Raw genomic sequence first — 6,341 nt, 5'->3', positions numbered from 1 at the left:
TGTAGATTTGGCTATGCTGTCTTTAAATTTAGATTCTCGCCCAATGCTAAAACTAAATATTCAAGGATATGAATTTAATGGGCTACTGGATACAGGTGCAGACCTTAGCATCATCTCTCATCAAGAATGGCCAAAACATTGGCCATTACAACAAGCCACTCAAATGCTTCGAGGCCTAGGAGTGGTAACTAATCCCCATAGAAGTGCAATGGTATTAGATTGGAAGGATCCTGAAGGATGTGAAGGAACTACACAGCCATATGTATTGGATCATCTTCCTATAAATTTATGGGGACTAGATGTCCTAAATCAATTAGGTTTGACATTAACAAATAACATCAATCCAAATGCGCCCACTATTAGGGCTAGACAAGGTTTTAGGAAAGGAAAAAGATTAGAAAAACAAGAACAAGGTATAGCAGCACCAATACAAATAGATCAAGAAATAGATAGACATGGATTGGGTCTTCAGAAGGGGTCACTGAGACAATAAAAATTACTTGGAAATCAGAAAGACCAGTATGGGTTCCTCAGTGGCCCTTGACTAAAGAAAAGATACAAGCAGCCCATGACCTGGTCAAACAACAATTAGTGGAGGGACATATACAACCTTCTGTATCTCCCCATAATACTCCCATTTCTGTCATCAAAAAGAAATCTGGTAAATGGAGATTATTGCGAGATTTAAGAGCCATTAATAATGAGATGGTTATTATGGGACCTGCTCAATCAGGGATTCCTCAATTGTCTGCTTTTGCCAAAAACCTGGTGTATTTTAGCTATAGATATTAAAGATTGTTTTTTTTTTCAATTCCAATTCATCCTGAGGATAGTCCACGTTTTTGCATTTACTATCCCTGCACTGAATCATGAAGGTCCCGATCAGAGACATGAATGGAAAGTACTCCCTCAAGGGATGGCCAACAGCCCAACTATGTGTCAAATTTATGTTAACAAAGCCATCCAACTACTTAGAAATCAAAATCCTGAACTACAAATATTTCACTATATGGATGATGTATTGTTAGCACACAAAGATAAAAACACATTGCTAGAATGTTATGCCACACTTACAAACTTATTAAAAATTATAATCTAGAGATAGCAATAGATAAAGTACAATTAAATTTTCCAATTAATTATTTAGGAGTTCTATTATCCTCAACCATGGTCCATCCACCAAAAATTCAAATACGAGTAGATCAACTCAAATCACTTAAAAAATGACTTTCAAAAATTATTAGGAGACATAAATTGGATAAGGCCTTATCTAGGCATACCAACAGGAGAGTTGGGACCTTTATTTGATATCCTAAAAGGTCCATCAGATCCAAATTCACCCTGCTTGTTAACTCCTGAAGCAAGAAAGGCATTAAAAATCATTGAGACATATATGGAAAATATGCATTTGGATAGAATTGATATAAGTTTGCCTTTATTATTTATTGTAATACCAACAAAAAATATTCCTTCAGGAGTATTTTGGCAAGAAGGTCCATTATTATGGATACATTTATCTTATTCTCCAAACACTATTCTTACTAGGTATCCCGAGGCTGTAGGACAATTAATACTCAAAGGAATAAAAGCAACAAAGGGAGTGTTTGGAATTTCTCCCAATAGAATTATTACTCCATATACTATGGATCAAATTGATGAGTTAGCTAATGAGTTAAATACTTGGGCAATAATCATGTGCAAATCTAATGTTTCATTTGATAACCACTTACCATCTAATCCTTTATTGTCTTTTTGGTCATTACATCCTATAGTTTTTCCAAAAATGACAAGAAAAACACCTATCATGAATGCTCCAAATATATTCACTGATGGGTCAAATAATGGTACAGCAGCAATAGTTACACCTGATCAAACTTTTACATTTTTAGTACCCAAACAATCAGCTCAAAAGCTAGAGCTTAATGCAGTATTACAAGCTTTTGTGATGTTTAAAGATTCTTTATTTAATTTATTTTCTGATAGTCAGTATATAGTTAATGCTATAGTATCCCTTGAAGATGCTGGTAGGATTTCCCCTTCCTCTACTGTTTTCTCTTTGTTTTCCACTATACAAAGTCTAATCTGGGACAGAAAAGATACATTCGTTATAGGACATATCAGGGCACATACAGGATTGCCTGGAGCCCTTAGTTTGGGCAATGATTTAGCAGATAAAACTACACATGACATACATATTTTCTCTACACTAGAAGAAGCTACAAATTTTCATAAAAGGTTCCATGTCAATGCTAATACTTTACAAAAGCATTTTAAAATAACTAAGGAACAAGCCAGACATATAATAAAACAATGTCAAAATTGTGTGACCTTTTTACCACAAGTTAATCTTGGAGTCAATCCTAGAGGACTGATACCTAAACCATATTTGGCAGATGGATGTCACACACTTGCCAGAATTTGGAAAATTAAAATATTTGCATGTTACAGTTGATACTTCTTCCGGATTTTTGATGGGCTCTCTTCATGCTGGAGAAAAAACTAAAGATATTATAGCTCGTTGCTTACAAAATTTTGCCACTGTGGGCATTCCAAAACAGTTAAAAACAGATAATGCCCCTGGTTATCTTCTACCTCTTTTAAACAATTTTGCTCATCATTTGGCATTACTCACATAACAGGAATCCCATACAATCCACAGGGAAGGCATAGTTAAAAGAGCTCATCAAACTATTAAAATGTACTTATTAAAACAAAAAGAGGGAATTGGAAAGGGGTATATATCCCCCAAAGATAAAATAACCCTTTTTACTCTAAACTTTTTTAATTTGGATTCATCAGGGCTTAGTGCTACAGAAAGGCATATGTATCCAAAAAATGTACATAAGCCTAAGGTACTTTGGAAGGATATTCTAACAGGACAATGGAAATGTCCTGACCCAGTGATTGTCTGGAGTCGGGGTTCTGTTTGTGTGTTTCTACAGGGAGAACAGCAGCCGATTTGGATTCCAGAGAGACTAACCAAAGCAATTTCTACAGACCAAAAAGAAGATGATTTGACTCAAATCCATAACAGCTGATATCCAGAGCTCCAGCTTGGCTATTCTTACATCTGCAACAGTGGTTCTCCCACACCTGGAGGCTAATGAATAATGAACATTATTAAGGCCTATTTCAAATGTAAAAAACCTTGAGGCTTGCTTGTGGGAATACCTTCAGACCCATATGCAAGTTACAGGAAAAAGGATGGGATATCCAAAGAAGAGTCAAACCCAGGTGGTAACCAGGATAACCAATAATAAAATAGATTTTTCAATATCTATTTTATTATTGCCTTTTCCCACATCATGAAGTTCTATTTTATTTTTTGAGCTCATACAGACCTAAGTTAATGTTTTTCTGATCAGTTCTGTTTTTTGACTGTGGAGTTTTTAAACATTGCAATGGAGATTTCACCTGTGTAAAGCTACAAGGCCTTTACTATTGTCTTATGTGTTGTATGTTATGTTTGCACACTTCTGTTTTGTGTTGTATGTCTGTATGTGCATATGTCCTTATATATGAGGAGTGCTCATGAAAAGATGGATCCAAATATTTTTTTTTATTCATGTGATTTAAATGGTTTAATTTAAATTGGGTAAATAGCTGTTGAGGATTGTTTTAATATGTGAACAAAAAAGGAGGTTAACAGATCTGTTTATTTACTTTCACCTTTCCTTTTCATTATATTTAATAATTCTGTTCAGGATAATTTAATTTGTTCAGAAAATTGTTTTCTTAGTACCTGTTGGAATTACATAATTTCTTTTTAGCCATCATTGCCAGAATTCCTATCTTCATCCCAGTGCCAGTGAAGACAAAGATAGAACCAAACTACAGCTTCTTCGATAGCTATCACAGTGAACTGTATAAACTGATGCATCAATGAATAATGTAACTCAACAAGTGATGCTCAGTCAAGGAGTCAATTTACTTTGGGAGAAAATGAACATATTAATGGATTCCTCTGCTTTGAACTGCTTGCAGAACTTGCCTGGACTATGTATCACTTGTATGCATTGTGAACTATCTGTTGGTGCAGCGAATTGTGGTAGTGCTAGCATATCTTTGCTGATGGTGTCACCGGTGATATGATTTTTCCAAAAAGAGCCGTCATTTGGCTTGGTGTCATGGCATTTTGCATCTGCTGCCTTCTGCTTGTGATGGTCTAAAATTCGGGGGCAAACAGGTGAGGCAAAGAACCTCACCCCCCCCACTGGCACCAAGGCCAAATTTGGGGGCCAACAGAGGTGAGGCAAAGAACCTCACCTCCCCACTGGTGCAAAGGCCTATCCACAAGTATGGCTGTATGCTGGACCGGTAGTCAGTGACGGGTAAGATCCAATTGCAGTGGTACCAACCTAAGACAGGAGGCTGATGCCTTGAGGTCAGCTCATCCGATGATGGGTAAGCACCATAGTATGTAGTATTGGACAACCTAACAGGCACGGTCCCTAAGCCACATTGCTTGTTGTTTAATTAAACAGAAGGAGGGGAGATGCTGAGAGCCACAGCTGAGTGGGAATGGCTCCTGGCATTTTGCCAATAGTATTGATTGAGAGGCAAGCCATTAAGATGATGATGGATTGATTCAATTGTATATTAGACCCCTGTTGCCCGCCTCGGCCTGCTACATTGGAGTTGTCGCGCTACTTTAGAGTTCTCGCGGGGATTCCTGGAGATTTCGCATTGGTTGGGGAGGTGCCAGGAGAGGGAGTTCCGGTTGGTGTGTGGTGTGTTCCTGGAGGAACACGTGGGTGGCGTTTGGGAGAGTTCCCAGGGAGCGTATGTGGAGTGTGCTGGTGGAGTTCAGAAATAAAGTTTGTTCCTGCTTGAGTGGCTCGTGATTTGTGCCCAGCCAGACTGCGGCACCTCTTCTCTCTCCTGGGGGTGAGGGAGGGGTCCCCTCCTCCCAAGGCCTAGGAGGTACCGCTGTCTGCTGTCACAGCAGAGTAAGGGGCATGATCTTCTGGAGGTGGTTAGGCTCTGGGGTCCCACCCTCATGAATGGATCAATGCTATTACTATAGGGAGTGAGCAGTTACCCCCAAAGTGTGGTCCTAATGAAAGGATAAAACTGAGCCCCACCTTTTGTCTCTTCTGCCCTGTCTGCTTGCCCGCCCTCCACCATATCATGTAGACAATGACCTCCATCAGAATCTGGGACCAGGCTCTTGGACTTCCAGCCGCCAGACCTGTGAGCCAAACACCCGCCATTCATAATCACACAGTACAGGCCATTCTGTCATAGCAGCAGCAAGTGGTCAGAGGCAAGGCGGTTTCATTATAACCAGGCCTTCTTTAGGAAATTTAGATTGTCTAAGATTTTCATAATTAAAACTACACACTTATGGCTCTGTGCTTGGATTCATACCCAGTTCTTTTGATACAATAAATTCTTAGAAGTGGACATATCATTTCTACAAGTGTAGGAATAAAATTCTCAGGTAGAATCCCTACATTTATTTTATGTATACATTTTTAAAGACTGTTAATACAATTTGCCCAAATACCCTCCAAAAAATGTATCAGTTACCCTTCCACTGGCAGTAATGTTGGGTGGTACCTGGAGTATTTGGTTGATGAATGAACGACTATACATATTTTTTGGTATCTGGGATTGAACCCAAAGGTGCTTAACCTTGAGCCACATCTCCAGCATCCCTTTTTATTTTTCATTTTGAAATAGGGTCTTGCTAAGTTGCTTAGGGTCCTGCTAAATTGCCGAGGCTGGCCTGAAACTTTCTATCCTCCTGCCTCAGCCCCCCAAATCACTGGGATTATGGGTGTGGGCCACTGCACCTGGTGGAAGGATATCATTTTTTTAAAAAGAACATGCAAAAAGGACTAACCACAAAGGGAAACATTGATAATTTTGACTAGATCCAAATTCTGTAGAAGATACTATAAGCAACTTCAAAAGACAAGCTGCAGTCTTTGCAAGGACACCTGTACAGCATAAAACTAGTAAATTATTCACACATAGGACATGTAAAAATGTAGAACATAAAACACAGGGCATAAAAGAGAGAACATGTGGAAACTAAAAGCACCCCAACAGCAAATTGGGCAAAGGCTACCAAGCGGCAAAGCACAGAAGAGAAATTTGTAAACATCTTAAAAGATGTTAAAGCTTCACAGCTGATCACACAACCTGTTACCATCCTGTCACAGCCGTAAGCTTGATGCTACCAAGTCTTGGTGAAGATGAACTGTTTTTTTTTTTTTTTTTTTGTACCAGGGATTGAACCCAGCAGCACTCAATCACAGAACCACAGAACCACAGCCCCAGCCCTTTTTAAATTTTATTTAAAGACAGGGTATCCCTGAGTTGCTTAGAGCCTT

The sequence above is a fragment of the Urocitellus parryii genome, chromosome 3 (genome assembly GCF_045843805.1).
Source record: "Urocitellus parryii isolate mUroPar1 chromosome 3, mUroPar1.hap1, whole genome shotgun sequence".
Lineage (NCBI taxonomy): Eukaryota > Metazoa > Chordata > Mammalia > Rodentia > Sciuridae > Urocitellus > Urocitellus parryii.
This window is presented reverse-complemented; position numbering follows the sequence as displayed.